Source organism: Pleurodeles waltl, chromosome 9 (assembly GCF_031143425.1).
Source record: "Pleurodeles waltl isolate 20211129_DDA chromosome 9, aPleWal1.hap1.20221129, whole genome shotgun sequence".
NCBI classification, from domain to species: domain Eukaryota; kingdom Metazoa; phylum Chordata; class Amphibia; order Caudata; family Salamandridae; genus Pleurodeles; species Pleurodeles waltl.
In genome coordinates, this window is record NC_090448.1 from 846341321 (window position 1) to 846359274 (window position 17954).

The window sequence follows — 17954 nt, forward strand, 5'->3', positions numbered from 1 at the left end:
TGTGTGCCTCTGGTCTTGTCTGTGGTCGTGGTGTCCGTCTTGTGCCAGTGGGTTGTGGGTGATGTGGGTGGGTGTTTTATAGTGTTGTGGGTGTGTCGGTGTGTCAGGTGTGTGTAAATTGAATTGTCCAATGTAGTATTGTTTTGTATGTGTGTGCGTGTATTTTGAGTGTGGCAATATGTACCACCAATGGTTTACTGTCATTGAATGTCCACCATGGTGATTCGTGGGTCATAATGTTGAGGGCGTTGTTCTGCTGGAGTAATGGTGTGGGTTTGGATACCGCCAGTTTATCACTGACCTTTGGTGTGGCGGACTTGTGTGTGTGGCTGTATAGTGACGGATTGGTATGTGTGTGTCATAATATGGTTAGCGGATATCCGCGGCGGCGGCGGTATGTTGGCAGGAGTCAGCATGGTGGTAAGTGGGATTTACCGCCAATGTCATAACAAGGGCCATAATGTGGCTCATATGTTTGTAAGCAAGGCAGTGCTTAATTTGAGGCAGTGTTTTCAGCATCAGGCATTTACTGTGAGCAAAAGACACATATGGGTAAGGTAGAGGAAGAGAAATACAAAAAAACTTTACAAAGGGAGAAAGCAGAAAGTTGCGAGAGTGAGCTGGTAGTGGCTGTAAATAGATTAAAGAGGCTCGAGATGGCTTGCATATTTAAATACAGCAGCCGTGTGTTTTAAAAGAGAGCTTTAGGCACCAGCGCGTTTTTATTTACAAATTAAGCACTGAACCAGGGGCACATTTTGCATAAATTGGTCTCATGAGTTACCAGTAAGAAATTTTTTTCACACAGAAAATATCTTACCGAGAAACATTTTCTTTTTGAGTCAGCCTTCTGATGATATGCCTGGTGCATGCTAATTAAAAAATAGTCTCACAAGTTGCTAACAAATAATATTTTTCCATGTTTTGCCGTGAAAGCATAATGCCACACAACTGTGAAAAAGTTCTTGGATATTTTCTGTAAAATTGTTTAAAAATGTACACGTTTGAACAGGCTTGATACAAAAACCCTTGATCAAACACTATTGTTTGTGCACCATAACACCACTTTACATGATGTGGAAATCTATGCTAAACATTAGTAAATATTGGCCAATATTATTTCAAGGATAGTAATGGATTTTCAACCTTTGGCAACATTTTTGCATTCTGAGTTCCCTAAGCTACTTCATTTTATCTAGAGTCAGAAGAATCCTTATCTCGCCAACAATTGTCTTTTAAAATTGTATACACTTTGGGCCAGCTGAACTATGAATAGGAATTGCAATTGTGATTTCCAAATTGCAATTCTTATGAAAATGCTATTTGGAAATCATAATTCCTAATGTATTAAAGTGTTAAATGTAAGTTATTGATTCCATGTAGGTCGCAAATTGACCTACCTCACATATATCAATGAGGTAGGTTGCATTTTGTACCCCACTAGGAATCGCAGCCATCACAAGGATGGGTGTCTGCTGGGGTTAGCCGACCACCTTGTTTTTGATTGTTTTTAAATAAAGCAGCCTTTTCTTATTAAGGCAGGCTGTTTCTGTTAAGGGAAATGGGGCTCAGTTAAAAAGAAAAGCTTCTTCCTTTTTATTTTTGTGTAAAAAGACATGGCAAATATTCATACATATTGTACACATTTTTTATGGATAAAGGGGAAAGAAAGAGTCCCTTTGGGACCCTTTCCCATTTGTGAGTGGGTTATCACAACATCTGTATTTGAGAAAATATTAATGTTTTGTGACCGGAGTTTGGTCACAAAACATTAATACATACCATACTGACTTGGTATTTGGAACGGATGCCTAAACAGGTCCCCTTAAAAATACAAAATCAGATATGGCTCACAAATTGTGTCTCTGTAACAAGGTACTGAATCACAATTTGCAGTTTGCACATCTTATAAAGCACCTTTGCCATCCCAAACGGTCCCATTCTGTGAATGGGGCCATTTGCAGCTTTAATTATGCTTTGTACATCTGTTCCTTAGGACCTTATTTAAGATTTGCAGGCTACAAGAGTGGGGGGGTGTACTCTGCTGCCCAGAAGGAGTACAGCCCACTGTATTTAGAGATCTCCACCAGACAAGCAGACTATTTTGACTCTTAAAGCATTGAAACCTTTCTCAGTTGGTGTCATATTGAATGAGCTTGTCTCCCATTCAGCAAAGATTTGTATTATTCAAGCACACTTACAAAAGCAGGAGTTTGTTATTGAAAAAAAAAGAACAAAGGTCCCTAACACACTGGGAGATCGATTTCCCTGCTTTAACTCATAGCAGAAGCTATGGTTTGAGCTGCTCCAATTTAAATGTTTTGAAGACTCACCTCTTTAAAGAACAATACATCAGAATGTATCACCCATCCACAACCCAGCTTTCCTTTCTCTTATTCATTGACTTTATGCTTGTCTTTGGTTATGTACAACACTACATTCATACATATATGTGTCGAGTTGCCTAAGCTACTTCATTTTATCTAGAGTCAGAAGAATCCTTATCTCGCCAACAATTGTCTTTTAAAATTGTATACACTTTGGGCCAGATGTACTATGAATAGGAATTGCAATTGTGATTTCCAAATTGCAATTCTTATGAAAATGCTATTTGGAAATCATAATTCCTAATGTATTAAAGTGTTAAATGTAAGTTATTGATTCCACGTAGGTCGCAAATTGACCTACCTCACATATATCAATGAGGTAGGTTGCATTTTGTACCCCACTAGGAATCGCAGCCATCACAAGGATGGGTGTCTGCTGGGGTTAGCCGACCACCTTGTTTTTGATTGTTTTTAAATAAAGCAGCCTTTTCTTATTAAGGCAGGCTGTTTCTGTTAAGGGAAATGGGGCTCAGTTAAAAAGAAAAGCTTCTTCCTTTTTATTTTTGTGTAAAAAGACATGGCAAATATTCATACATATTGTACACATTTTTTCTGGATAAAGGGGAAAGAAAGAGTCCCTTTGGGACCCTTTCCCATTTGTGAGTGGGTTATCACAACATCTGTATTTGAGAAATTATTAATGTTTTGTGACCGGAGTTTGGTCACAAAACATTAATACATACCATACTGACTTGGTATTTGGAATGGATGCCTAAACAGGTCCCCTTAAAAATACAAAATCAGATATGGCTCACAAACACAAATTGTGTCTCTGTAACAAGGTACTGAATCACAATTTGCAGTTTGCACATCTTATAAAGCACCTTTGCCATCCCAAACGGTCCCATTCTGTGAATGGGGCCATTTGCAGCTTTAATTATGCTTTGTACATCTGTTCCTTAGGACCTTATTTAAGATTTGCAGGCTACAAGAGTGGGGGGGTGTACTCTGCTGCCCAGAAGGAGTACAGCCCACTGTATTTAGAGATCTCCACCAGACAAGCAGACTATTTTGACTCTTAAAGCATTGAAACCTTTCTCAGTTGGTGTCATATTGAATGAGCTTGTCTCCCATTCAGCAAAGATTTGTATTATTCAAGCACACTTACAAAAGCAGGAGTTTGTTATTGAAAAAAATAGAACAAAGGTCCCTAACACACTGGGAGATCGATTTCCCTGCTTTAACTCATAGCAGAAGCTATGGTTTGAGCTGCTCCAATTTAAATGTTTTGAAGACTCACCTCTTTAAAGAACAATACATCAGAATGTATCACCCATCCACAACCCAGCTTTCCTTTCTCTTATTCATTGACTTTATGCTTGTCTTTGGTTATGTACAACACTACATTCATACATATATGTGTCAGAATTCTCAGGAAAGGTCTCCATCTTCTTCTAAGCAATCAGCACCAACAAATAGTTAATTCCATGATATTTTCATGGTTAGACTATTGCAATTCATCTTTCTTGGTTCTCCCAATGCCACTCCTAAACATTTCAGTTGGTACAAATCTCTTTCATTCTTGGTGCACCTAAATGCACTCTGAAAAGCCTTCAATTGGTACAAAACTCAGGAACTCCCCTCATTCTTAATCTGTCTCCTCGATTCTCCATCTCTAATCATATAGCCTCTCTTCATTGGATCCCTATTTCTTCATATTCTCTTCAAAACTCTTAATTTGTCACCTTGCCATTCATAGAGCAGTCCCCCATATCTACAAGCTAAACTTAAAACATATGGTCCCAATAGATCGCTGGGCTCCAGAAATGTATTCCTACTTCTGCACTCCTGTATTGCACAATCTCTTATGGGTGGCAAGCAACACTGTAATGGCCTATACCTCAAATTGTGCTTCATTGGTAATCATCCTCAAATTCGGACATTAATCGAAAAACTTTCTATTTGAGGCTACCATTAATTATTTTCAGTTTGTTTTACCTGTATTCCTCAGTGGCAGGACACCATTTGAGATAACAGCACACTCTAGAGATGAATAAATACATATAAAACTTACATCACATTAATAAGGCATTGCCTTTGGTGCTCATAGGGGTTGTCTGTATTTGAGTTTCAGTTTTACTGCCAAAACTAATGTCCTCGATATTTTGCACTTTTTATCTGGTGGGTTGACTCTAAATACATGCACAGATTGGTGAAGTGTGCTATTTACTCAATGTCTCTTTAATTGAGATTGACAATCAGTTCCCCTGGATTCCCTTTACATGCACTCTATCGTCATAGGTTCATGCTGAAAATCCAATCTTGCGGGCCAAACCTCACCACTGAAATATGAGTGTACTTGGAAATGAACAGGAACTGTGAGAGACAAAAACTGTCTTTTGTAGGATATACTCTACAAAACATATGGACATATGGGTAAATCATAGAGCAAACTTGGCAGTGTTAGAGTGATGCTTTGCTCAAAAAGCTGAAATTAATTCAAGACTCTAAGATGGTTGTCTAGTGGAACTCCTTTACAGTTTCTCCACAGTGCTATCTACAAACCGTTCATCATTTGGATGAATATGTGGTTTCAGGTATGTTTACAAGAGATCACAATGTGTTTGTGACTGAGTGCAGTGTGGCATTGAAGTGTATTTTTTATTCCATAACATTTTGTAGGAAAGGTTTCCACTATGTCAACCTTAAGTGCATATGCTACTGGTTGCAGGAAAGCTGACGTAATGAAACTGAAAATTACATGATCCATATCTTCACAATTAAATTTGTTCATAATGAAGGGTATTTAGGCAAAATATCATAGAAAAATATTGTGTGTACAAAATACTGTGTCAAGACTATCAGGAAGAAGCATACCTTAAAGATACATTTCTGTAGCTAAGCAAAGTTTTAATGTACTTAACGCCACACATGTGTACCTTGATGAGATATAAATATCTTCAAGGGATGTAAATTTGGAGTAAAGAACAGTAAATCTATACTTACCCATCTGTAATTACCTTCTCGATACTTTGGTCCTCGATATTTTTGACACAATATTCTGCCCACACAATCTTTTTGTTTCCATTATTCTGTCGGTGATCCATATGTAAGGTCTGCTTGTAAAGGTGAGACATTTTTCTAGGCCTTGGTAAGAAATAACACTCCAATCCCAAATGGATTTGGTTTCCACTTCCTGCACTAAAGAGGAGAAGGGAATAAGTATTTATCACTTCCTTATAAATAAATGGGAAAAGTCTGGCCCGTAGTGAAAATTGGCATAAGACTGACAGGCCTAACATAACTGCCTTTCCCTTTGGAAACCTCAGTTAACAGTGAATTTGAGAAAGCTGTGGGCACATCCTAGATATCATGCTTTTTTTAGGTGGTCAAGGAGAATGTATACAATCAAAAGACTCTTGATTGCCCGTGGGTGTTGCTAGCACTTGGTTGACCAATGATCTTAGATTGGAAGTTGCATTGGTGGTTGGTTGGTGTCCTCCTTGTCAATTCTACCGAAGATGAGATGGGTTCACAGGCCCAGAATCTTTCCATTTAGCAGTGAAACATCCTTTTGCAATCTGCAGGTTTTTTTTTTAAATGAGGTAAGGTGGATTTTAAAATCCAACTCATAGATCACTGATTGTTGGATTGGCTACAATACCATTAAAGAAGTAGATTGTCTTTGTTGTACTTCTGAGGTTTTGGTCTTGTCACAATTGGCCAGCTCTAGGTAATGTTATATACATATTTGTTTTGCTCTCTGGTGCTCAGAGACTAGCTTTATGCATGTTGTAAGGCATGCAAATACTGGGATCACCTAGCTTTACTGAAAAGGACCTACTTATTTCCCCTTTTCAATGTGATGACTAACAATTTTATTTGTTGTAATCACAGTATGAGACAGGCTTCTCCCATTGTGGCCAGAGAGGGGTAAGCAGTCCCTGCATAAGACAGAACCAAACACTTTTTGATTAGTGAGCTATATTGCTTTCTATAAATACCTTGTGTAATCACAGGGAGAGGGGCCTCCTGGTGCTAGTGATGGTAGCATTGCAAAATGAGATGACAACTTCATGTTGTTATTTAATTGTGTTTAATTGTTTTTCAAGCACTCTGCGCCTTGATCATTCTAAAATAGGACTACTCTGGTGCTTTGCTTGATATGTAAGAAACTTTGTTATTGCCATCTGGTGTTTATGCCATCTTTTTTTGACCAGAACACATTTAATTCCTACTACTGAGTGGTCTGATTACATTGTGGATTACATGGGGCAGAGGAGCTGGGCCTAGCCCCAATAGCACTTGTATAGGCTGTGTCGTGTCTTTACACAAAAGGCTACATACCCCCTGTAGTTAGTCTGGAGCCAGGACCAGGAAGGCAGGGCACCTGTGAACTTCAAAGGCCTGCCTCTAGAATATCTTCCCCACTTCAAAGGCATAACTGGGTATAAATACTGAACCTCTGACATCACCTCTTCAATATAAGCTGTGCTGCTGAAAGGACTGCCGTTCTGCTGGACTGCTGGTCTGAAGGATGGCTATCCTGCTGTGCTGACCTTCTGCCTGCTGACCCTTCACCTGGGTGAAAAGGATTGGACCTGCATCTCTTAAACCCAGAGTAACTCCAAGTGCTAGTTACCTGGCCTCTCGACCTGAAGCCTCAGAGACGAAAGTGGATTCTAACAATCTTGCACCTGCCCCTAGACTCTGCCATCTGTGAATCACCCCTGGCAAGTGGTGCCATCCCAGTCCTGGCCCACTGGAAGTGGACTTAAGGTTTACCCCCAGCCTCTGGGGATCCAGCAGAACCTCCACATCTCCTTTCCTGGGTGGTGCAAACCTGAGCCAAATAGACGCATCACCACTGCTGTATGGATTAGACCCATTTCAAAGACCTACATTTCTGCCACAGCCTCATGGGAACTGCCACTGCGTGATGCTTCCTCAGCACACGCCCTTGCATCCCCCATCGACGGCAGCCTTAACGACAATGCCAGTCTCCACATCACAGCCTTGCAGCTCATTGAAACCGACGGATTGGCCCACTGTGCAATGCATCCTAGATGCCGGACTTTACATCACATGCCCTGTCAATAGGATCCTCAACAGTGACACAGACCCTCACATCACCACCTCCCCGCATCTCAGAATCGATGTACCGCTTTGGCTGTGCAATTCATCCTCAAAGCAATTCCTCGCAAAGCTCTGTAAGCCAGGATATCAGGTACTCTGTTCAGTTGATCAAGCTTGGTCTCTGTAACCGGCCTGTGCACCATCACGGTCATCCTGAACTTGTAGTTTTGCCCCGGTCCTGCATGCACTTTGTACTTTTTGGCAATATGTTCACTAAGATTATTAAACTGCATATCTCCTATTCTACTGTTTAGATTTGTGTCATTTTGGTCTTGTGTTAGTTATTAAAGAAAGTTCTATTCTTCAAAATTGGTGCAGGATTCTTTTTGTGTGGTGTTTTCATTGTATTACTGCTTGAAGTTTTATACAAATACTTTACACCTTGTCTGTCACAGTTTTCACTGGGCTTACTGTCGAAGTTGATGAGGGTTGGGGAACGACCCCGATTCCGGCAGGTTCTGCTCTGGCCGAGTTAGGGGCGACCCCTTCCGGTAGCCACGGTGCTGTTTGACAATAGCAAGCCACTACAGTCCATGCCCTCCAGAAGGAGTCCCAGAGGAAAAACCCCAAAAGGGTAAAAAACCTCCAACAGGAACTCCCTGAAACAGAAGGAGGACACCAGGACGTTAGAACTGAAGATCCGAGAGTACAAGAAAACTGGAGACGAAGACAGGTCAGGAATAACTGGATCCACAAAGGAAACCAGCCGGAGCGTGACTACCACCAAAGGAGTGTTGCAACGCAATGAGCAAGAAGCTGAATTCCCCTTATATACCCCTAGACAGGAAGTAGGAAACAGGAAGTAGAAACACCACCATCTTGGATTGGGGAAGAGAGTACAACAATGAATAAAGAACATGCGTCCAAACAAAGAGAAACAATGCATGCTGGGAAGAGAGGAAGTGAACAGCATGCTGGGAAAGGGAAAAGGCATGCATAAAAACACCACCATGTGCAGGTATCCGGCTTTTGCCTGTTGTGACCGGTAAGTGGTGAAGAGGAAGGTTTCCTACATGCCAGAATGTTAAGCGCACTAAATGCGCTATGCGCGGCAGGTTCGAGAACCAACTCGGGGTCTCATCTCCTGCCGCATCTGCCCTTGCGGCAGAAACGAAAGAAGGGGGTGCGGAGAGTGCCGCAACCCCTGGCCGGACTCGCGGCTTCCCCCGTGGCCCCCCTGCAAGCCGCGGCTTCCCCGCGGCTTGCATGCAGGCCACGGCTTCCCCGCGGCTTGCATGCAGGCCGCGGTGTTTACCAAATGCCGCGCCGCTGCGGCCCATGCTTGCGGCCGCAGGTACCGCGGCCGCCGCCGCGTGACAGAAGGTCCCCCCCGAGGCCCCAGGTTTGTGAGGGAAAAGCCGAAAAAAGCGACGGACCAAAAGAGGGGCATGAACTGAAGGGGCATCTTCCCAGGAACACTCACTCATAGGGTAGCCTTTCCAATGAATAAGGTATTGGAGGCGCCCATGGAAAAACCGAGAGTCACAGATTTCCTGGACCTCGTACTCGGGCACATTATCAATCAACCGAGGGGGAGGACAGGAGAATTGTCTGTGAAAAGGATCAGGAAGGTAAGGTTTAAGTTGAGAGACATGGAACACAGGGTGTATCTTCCAAGTCTGGGGCAGGCGAAGACGCACAGACACTGGGTTAATCTTTTTGAGGATCAGGAATGGACCATAATAACGGGGTTTGAATTTGTTCTGATTAAGTCGGAGAGGTAGGAATCTAGAGGAGAGCCAAACTTTATCATGGACCTGATAGTGAGGAGCCTCACAACGTCTCTTATCAGCCATCTTTTTCATGCGTGACTTAGTGGCCACAAGGTTGGAATGGATAACACGTTGGACACCCCGTAGCTGTCGAACATAGGAGATGGCAGGAAGATTGGAAGTATTTTTCAGGGGAGTTGGAAAGGCCTTAGGATGGAAGCTGTAGGAGCCATAGAAAGGGGAGACTTTCAAGGCACTGTGTATTGAGTTGTTGTAGGAAAATTCTGCAAGTGGTAAATAGGTAGCCCAATTACTCTGCGTAGCATTGCAGAAGCTACGTAAATATTGTTCGAGGCCTTGATTGAGTCGTTCCATCTGTCCGTTAGTTTGAGGATGGAACCCTGATGATAAGGCCACTTTGATTCCCAAGGTCTTACAGAATTGTTTCCAGAATCGGGAGATATATTGAGGACCCCTATCCGATATAATGACCTGAGGTAATCCATGAAGTCGAAAGATTTCTTGTGTAAAGATTTGACCTAATTCTTTTGCCGTTGGTAACTTTCTGAAGGCCGTGAAGTGAACCATTTTAGTGAAGGAGTCCACGGTTACCATAATTACGTGATTTCCCATTGAAGAGGGCAATGAGCACATGAAATCTGTGGAGATAGTGTGCCATGGACCTGGGGGAACTGGTAGTGGGCGAAGTAATCCTACTGGTTTAGTACGGGGTGTCTTGGCTTGAGCACATATAGGACAGGATGATACATAATCTTCAGTATCTGTCTTGAGAGTTGGCCACCAGAAGGAGCGAAGCAGAAGTTCTTGGGTAGCTTTCATTCCTCGATGACCTGCGATGGGGGAATCATGGCACATACGTAAGGCTTCAGTCTGTACTAGTTTAGTGGGTAAGAACAGGGCCTTATCATGATAATAATACCCTTGATCTATATGAAGTTGCGGACGCAACTTATTCAGCTCTGTATCTTCTAACGGACATATTCAGACTTGACTTGGTCTAAAAAAGTCTGTACTAAACCAATGATCTTGTTATTGTCAAATAGGTTCTGTACAGGAGAATCGCTGCACTCAGGGTAACATCGGGATAAGACATCCGCCAGGATGTTCTGAGAACCAGGGATGTATGTGATATAAAAGTCATATTGGCTGAAAAAGAAAGCCCATCGAGCCTGCCGGCTATTCTGACACTGAAAGTTTCTTAAGCATTGTAGATTTCTGTGGTCTGTCCGGGCTTCAAAGGGTTCTTTCGAGCCCATCAGAAAGTGTCTCCATTCTGTGCATGCGGTCTTTAAAGCGAGTAATTGACGTTCTAGCACGGAATAGTTCCGTTCTGAATCGGATAAAATGTGTGACAGGTAGAATACAGGGTGCCCTAAATCATCATCGTCTTGTTTTTGCAGTAAGGCAGCCCCAATGGCTCTTTCGGATGCGTCTGTGACAACAATGAATTGTTTGCTGGTGTCTGGGTGTCGTAAAATGGGGGCTTGAATAAAAGCTTTCTTTAAGTCTTGAAAGTCTAATTCTGCGTCTTGTGTCCAACAAAAGCCCTTCTTTAGATGGTCTTTTTTAAGGGTTTGAGTAATGTAGCTGGTTCTCTGGGCAAAGTCTACTATAAATTGTCGATAGAAATTGGCTAATCCCAAAAAACACTGAGTCTCCTTGATGGAAGAAGGAGATGGCCAATCCAATATAGCTTGCACCTTGTCTGAATCCATGGCAACTCCAGTTTGGTTAATGCAATATCCCAAGTATTTTACTTCTGTCTGATCAAACTCGCACTTTTCGGGTTTGCAGAATAAATGGTGTTGTCGGAGTCTCTCTAGAACTTGGTGAACATGTTTAGAGTGTTCCTCTGGGTGGACAGAAAAGATTAAAATGTCGTCGAGATAAACCACCACTGTTTGTTGCAAAAGATCGGAAAAGATAGAATCCATGAACCTTTGAAAAATGGAAGGGGCATTGGTGAGTCCGAATGGCATTACTCGATATTCGTAGTGACCAAAAGGTGTTCTAAAAGCAGTCTTCCACTCGTCACCTTCTTTGATCCATAAAAGATGGTAGGCTCCTCTGAGATCCAGCTTGGTGGATCTCTTTGCCCCTCTGACTGCTTCTAGGATGTCCTTAATGAGGGGTAACGGGTACCGATCCTTAATAGTGATCTTGTTTAATCCTCTGAAATCAATACAGGGACGCAAATCTTTCGTCTTCTTAGGCACAAAGAAGAGAGGAGCCCCTGCAGGTGAAGAGGAGGGAGCAATCAACCCGCTCTGTAGGCTCTCATCAAGGTATTCCTTAAGAATCTGCTCCTCAGGTTCTGTTAGAGAGTACATTCGCCCGAAAGGAACCACTGTATCTGGTTCTAAAGGAATGGCGCAATCGTATTCTCTATGGGGTGGCAGTTCAGGTTTTTCTGGCTTCTGGAATACATCGGCATAGTCATGATAATGCCTGGGAACTCCCTGTAGGACGTTAATAGAGCATCCCACCTTAGGGGGTGCTGCTAAAAGACCTTTTGGGGACCAATAGTCCCCTGCTAGGAAGCAGTGGTGTTGGCAAAAGTGAGAGGATAAAGAGATAGTTCTTGTTTCCCAGTTGATGTAAGGGTTGTGCCATGTGAGCCATGGAATTCCCAGGATCATGACGTGGTGTGGTGATGAAATCAAATCAAACGAAAGATTTTCTTGGTGTTTCCCAAACTGTAGACAGAAAGTAGGGGTGGTATACTGTACGGGTCCTGAGGCCAAGAGTGATCCATCCACTCTGTGGACTTGTTCTGGTACTTCCTTAGGTATTTGTGCTATCTGTCGTTCCTTGGCCCATGCTTCATCTACATAGATGCCACTGGCTCCGCAATCCAATAAAGAAAAAGAGCAGTTCCTTCCTCCCTGGAAGAGCAAATGGAAGGTATTTCACGATATCCCGTCCTCACCCTTCTCACTGAGGACGGGAGTTGGCGTTTCCCAAAGGCTTGGCTGGACGAACGGGGCAGGTGCGAATTAGGTGACCAGCTGCACCACAATACAGACAAAGTCCCTTCCTTCGTCTGTGTTCTCTTTCACTAGCTGATAAAGGTCCTCGAGCCGTATCAATTTGCATCGGCTCTTCCTCTGTAACCCCTTTAGGTTCAGGACGGACTTCTTCGATACGATGAGGGAAGGTGCGAGACGTTACTGAGTGTGATGGCAAACGACTCTTCTTTATCTCCATTCTTCGCTCATTCAATCGATATTCTATTGTCAGGGTCTGATCCATCAATCCTTTAAGGTTCTCTATTCTAGCAGAGTGCACCAGTTCGTCCTTAATGTCCTCTCTGAGACCCCTGCGGAACAGGGTCACCAAGGTAAGTTCCACCCAGGATGTTTCTGCTGCTAATTGTCTGAAACGGGTGATGTATTGTAATACATCTTGATTTCCTTGTGGATATCGCAGAGAGCTTCTTCTGCTGAAGACTCGAGTCCAGGGCGCTCAAACATCTGTTTAAAGGTAGTGACAAAGTTGGAATAATTAGACAGGCCGGGATCATTTACTAAAGGAGTGGCCCAAGCCAAGGCTGGCCCCGATAAATCGCTAATCAAATACCCCACCTTGGTCTTGTCTTCCACAAATTGTGAGGGGCGAAAGGCAAAATAAACCGTCAAGGCATCCAGGAATTCTCTCAACTTGTTAGGATCCCCAGAGAAACGAGGTGTAGTGGCAGATACTGAGGGGACATCAGTGGTCCTGGATGTAAAGGCTTGTCGATAGACGGTGTTTTCAGTACGTAGCTGTTGGAGTTCTTGAGCCTGTTGTTGTATAGTCATGAGCAGGGTCTGGCTGGTGGGTTCCGTATTTGCCACTGGATTATCCATGGTTCCGGACTGCAAATGGATTTTTGGGCGTTGCAATCTTCTGTCACGGTTTTCACTGGGCTTACCGTCGAAGTTGATGAGGGTTGGGGAACGACCCTGATTCCGGCAGGTTCTGCTCTGGCCGAGGTAGGGGCGACCCCTTCCGGTAGCCACGGTGCTGTTTGACAATAGCAAGCCACTACAGTCCGTGCCCTCCAGAAGGAGTCCCAGAGGAAAAACCCCAAAAGGGTAAAAAACCTCCAACAGAAACTCCCTGAAACAGAAGGAGGACACCAGGACATTAGAACTGAAGATCCGAGAGTACAAGAAAACTGGAGACGAAGACAGGTCGGGAATAACTGGATCCACAAAGGAAACCAGCCGGAGCGTGACTACCACCAAAGGAGTGTTGCAACGCAATGAGCAAGAAGCTGAATTCCCCTTATATACCCCTAGACAGGAAGTAGGAAACAGGAAGTAGAAACACCACCATCTTGGATTGGGGAAGAGAGTATAACAATGAATAAAGAACATGCGTCCAAATAAAGAGAAACAATGCATGCTGGGAAGAGAGGAAGTGAAAAGCATGCTGGGAAAGGGAAAAGGCATGCATAAAAACACCACCATGTGCAGGTATCCGGCTTTTGCCTGTTGTGACCGGTAAGTGGTGAAGAGGAAGGTTTCCTACATGCCAGAATGTTAAGCGCACTAAATGCGCTATGCGTGGCAGGTTCGAGACCCAACTCGGGGTCTCATCTCCTGCCGCGTCTGCCCTTGCGGCAGAAACGTAAGAAGGGGGCGCGGTGAGTGCCGTGACCCCTGGCCGGACTCGCGGCATCCCCCGCGGCCCACCTGCAAGCCGCGGCTTCCCCCGCGGCTTGCATGCAGGCGGCGGTGTTTACCAAATGCTGCGCCGTGTCGGCCCGTGCTTGCGGCCGCCGCGGTGTGACAGTATCTCTAAATTAAGCCTTGCTACTCTGTGCCAAGCTACCAGAGTGTTGAGCATAGGTTAATTTAGGGTTGGCTTGTGCTCCACCCTGACAAGTATTGCGGTTGCTGCTTGACCAGGGCTCTCACACCAGTCAATCAACAACCCAATTCCTTACACTCAGGAAATGGATTTACAAATGTGCATTGCATGATTAAAACCATGGAATGGGATAATTGGATGCAGAAGAAAAGTTGTAATTCAACTTGTGATTGTTTCAGCATTCATCTACGTACTTCATTAGAGAAGATTTCTGGGTGTTTCTGTAAGAGTGATATCTCCTTTGTACATTGATTCCCCATAGTCTAGCTAAACTGTGCTAACCACCAGTGTCATATGGATTTTTCCAGTTTTCGAATCGCAGAATTAATTTATTATCAGTCTTACTCTTATGCACTCTCGCATTGCCATTCCTTTCATTCACAAGCCCATTTTTTTCTATTTCATAGTATCTTTTTGTCTCCCAGTTAGGTTCCGCTCAATCTCCATTTGGTGCACTACTAATTCTTTTTTAACCTGCCACGCTTTCCCATGCATTGCCTTTTCTCCAGCATTTTACAAAGGATCCCATAAGCATTGGTTATCTATATTTCTGATTGAGTTCTCATTATGTTAGAGGCAGGATTTGTAAGAGTAGAATAGATTTCCTTGCATAATTTTTTTCTTCATTTTTAACGCCTGCTCAGAGCAGCCGTTAAAAAGGGGCATGCCATTGATTACTATGGGTCCCTATGTACTCTGCAGGAGTAGCACCAACATTTTGGCGCTACTCCTGCAGAGTACATCAAATAAATGACGCTATTGTCCCCTACCCTGCGCCATGGTGTGCCGTATTTTAAATACAGTTCACACATAGTGGCAGTAAGGTTGCGCTAAGGGGAGCAAGGATAGTGGCGTTGCACTGTGTGCATTGCCACTTTTCTTAAATATGCCCGGAGCCTCTAAAATGTCCTCAACTGTCTAGTTCTTATAATAAAAATGGGGTTGTTACTGAAGCCCTCTTCTCTCAACTAGAATAGGATCACAGACTAGCATCCAGGCCTCTTCATTATTGGTCCATGGACATGAAAAACTGTTGACTTATTTGTGGCAGGCGAAAGTTTGATTTTTTAAATAGAAAAAGGTCACTCCCACCTCCATAACCGACACTCCATTTTCTAACTGCTTTTCATGTGGTGCAGAAATTTATGCTAACTTTCTCTAACTCAGAGAAAGAAAAGTTTCCATTTCTTCTACGCATTTACAGAAAAATTCCAACGAAAATTCCAAATTGCGCACCACATTCATAGCTTGTGCTTTGCAGACAGTGAGGGTTCTGTGGTGGGTGAAAGGAACACACCAAGTACACCAAAAAACACAGTGGATGACTTTTCCTTCATACTCCTACTAATCCTGCCCCACTTAATGCCAGGGAAATTACAGGATTACCAATGGCTTAGTCTCAGCTGGTTTTGCCATCCAACCCTTCTGCCAGAGAGTCCCTTTGCTATTTTGGCGGAGGGTTGACTGTCACTAGATTTATATACAGGTGTGTGGCTTGCAATGCTTGATGGCTCAAAAGGCACAGAGAAAGGACCATCGCTGCTTTTCATATGTTTTTAATTTTTCAAATAAAAAAGCATGCGTTGGGTGTCCAAGTTTGAAACAAATAGAGAACCTTTGCCAAGCTTGTGAAACAAGCATGGAGCCTATTTGGCAAAGTTCTCTATCTTTAGTGGTAGTGCTGCACAAGCAACTGTCGCAAGGCTTTAGAGAACCCTACCAGGCAGTCAGGCAGTCAGGCAGTCAGGCATCTCTGCATTGGGATTGCACGTCCTGCGCCACATAAAGAGCTGCCATACAGACCTCTATCCTTGCAGTCCAGTTGGTAATCATCCCAACCGTAAATGATCACCAGACCTTTAATTCAATATAAAAGATGCTTTTTATTCCTTTCTTGTTTTCCTAAAAGTATATTTTCATTTATTTCAAGACGTGTTACTCTTCAATGGATAACAATGGAATACTATCCAGAGAGAAGTGTTTTGTAAAAGGAAAGCCCAGGGACTGAAATTGCAATATATTAGGGATCTCATAAACTGATCCGTGTTAAAAAGGGTAAATGGAATGCCATTGAGGTTTGCAAAATAAAACAACATAGATTTCAGGCACTTTGTAAGTGCTGCTTTATGTGTACGGATTATTAATATTATTTTACGGTATCCAGCCTCCACATGCAGAATTCCCCATTCTTCACTGTCTCCCCCAAATATCGCCTTAGTTGCCATTCACAGATAACTTGCAATGCACTGTTTGGGGTAAGGTATGTGCATACCTCCTGTTCAACATACCATTTTAAAATATGCATTAACATATCCATACAAATAGCACTTTAAAGCATGAATGGAAACGGGTACTTGTAATGGAGTGTACTTTCGTTTTTCTGTACTAAATCATCTTCACGTTCTTATGCTTTAGACTTTGTTTGAGGAAGTAGATGGAGGTCGCTGGCAACTAAAGCCAATCATGGCTTTGCAAATTGTTCACACACTTCACAATACCTTTTTATGTCTCACAAGCTCCTCACACAATTGACGTGCGTCCACCTCCTCACCCGCTGTACGCATGTGCCCAAGGTCCACAGTACCTCTGCCTCTTCAACCATTGTGTGCATGTGCTCAGACTCTACAGAATCTGTGAACATGCTGCAAAGAATTCATGTAATACGACCCACTGCCTCAGGCTTCCGACATTCTCTTTCCATCACAGTGATTTCACATTTGCTCCAAACTCACAACACTATCGATGTTACCTAGCATTCCGCATTGCTGGCTAGAGTTCCAGGCTCTTCACTCTGAAAAGTTCTTGTTCATGGATCTAATACTTTAAACAGTTTTAATGTGCTTCTGGCTTCCTATAACTTTGACTTGTGTCCCCAAGCTCTACTTTCCATTATCTTTACGTCCCTGACATTGTATGACCATGTCTGCTCCAGCTCCCTCCCTGGCCACACAAATTGTATTTCAGTGTTGACCAGTTTTCTCATATTGCCTGTGCGCGTTTTTGCAAACTTTTCCCTCAACATACTTTTGTAATTGTTAAGAGGACTTTCGTAAATCTCTACTTGTAGTTTTAAAGTTACTTCAAAGCCCTAGGAAATATCTGATTTGGTTAAGTAGCAAACAGCAGAGTTCGAGTGCAGTCAGTGAAGTGCAGACCTCAGTCTCACAGTCTTCTTTGCAAACCATAGAAACGTTCAAAGTCAATTGAAGGTAAGCCAAAACGTTTTGTTTTCAAATTCTTGTAGAGGTGTTTATAGCATTCTTTTCAGTTCTCAAGCCAGGGTTCGGGGTATTCATCAACCTACGACTGTGGTCCTCAAGGGTTTTCCATCCAAGTTCCATATAATTAATTGGGCATTTGATCACAGGGTCCTGTGAGGATCATAGTGGGGGTGCAAGTTTCTACAGGTTATTAGTGCCCTTTACTCCAGTATGCTTTGAGAACAGTGGAGAGGACACTGAGTTCAATGTTCCCTTCCTTCATGGGCCAGTGATATGCCTTAAATGTTACACTGATGTAGCCCCTCCTCCATAGGTACAAGCACATCCAGGTTGCTTGGTAGTTTGATTTCAGATCCTTTGCAGCCTATTTATGAAGTTAATTTAGAGGTGTGCCATAATCTTGCCATCATATTACTAGTCAACTTTATTTCCAGTCCCTACTATGGGATGGGAGCATTTCAAAAGAAGGGAGAGCTGGAAAACGATACCTTTGGCATTGCATTCATTTTCAGGGAAGAAAAAAGATATGTAACTGTGCAGGAATCATTGGTTTCTCACTTTTGCAGCAGTGAAATTAACTGGACCGATTTGTGGGGCTACAAGAATGGTATATGTTCCAAAGCAGCTCTCCTGAATGACATACCCTTATCCCTTGCTCCATTCAGGCAAAGAAAGCTTTT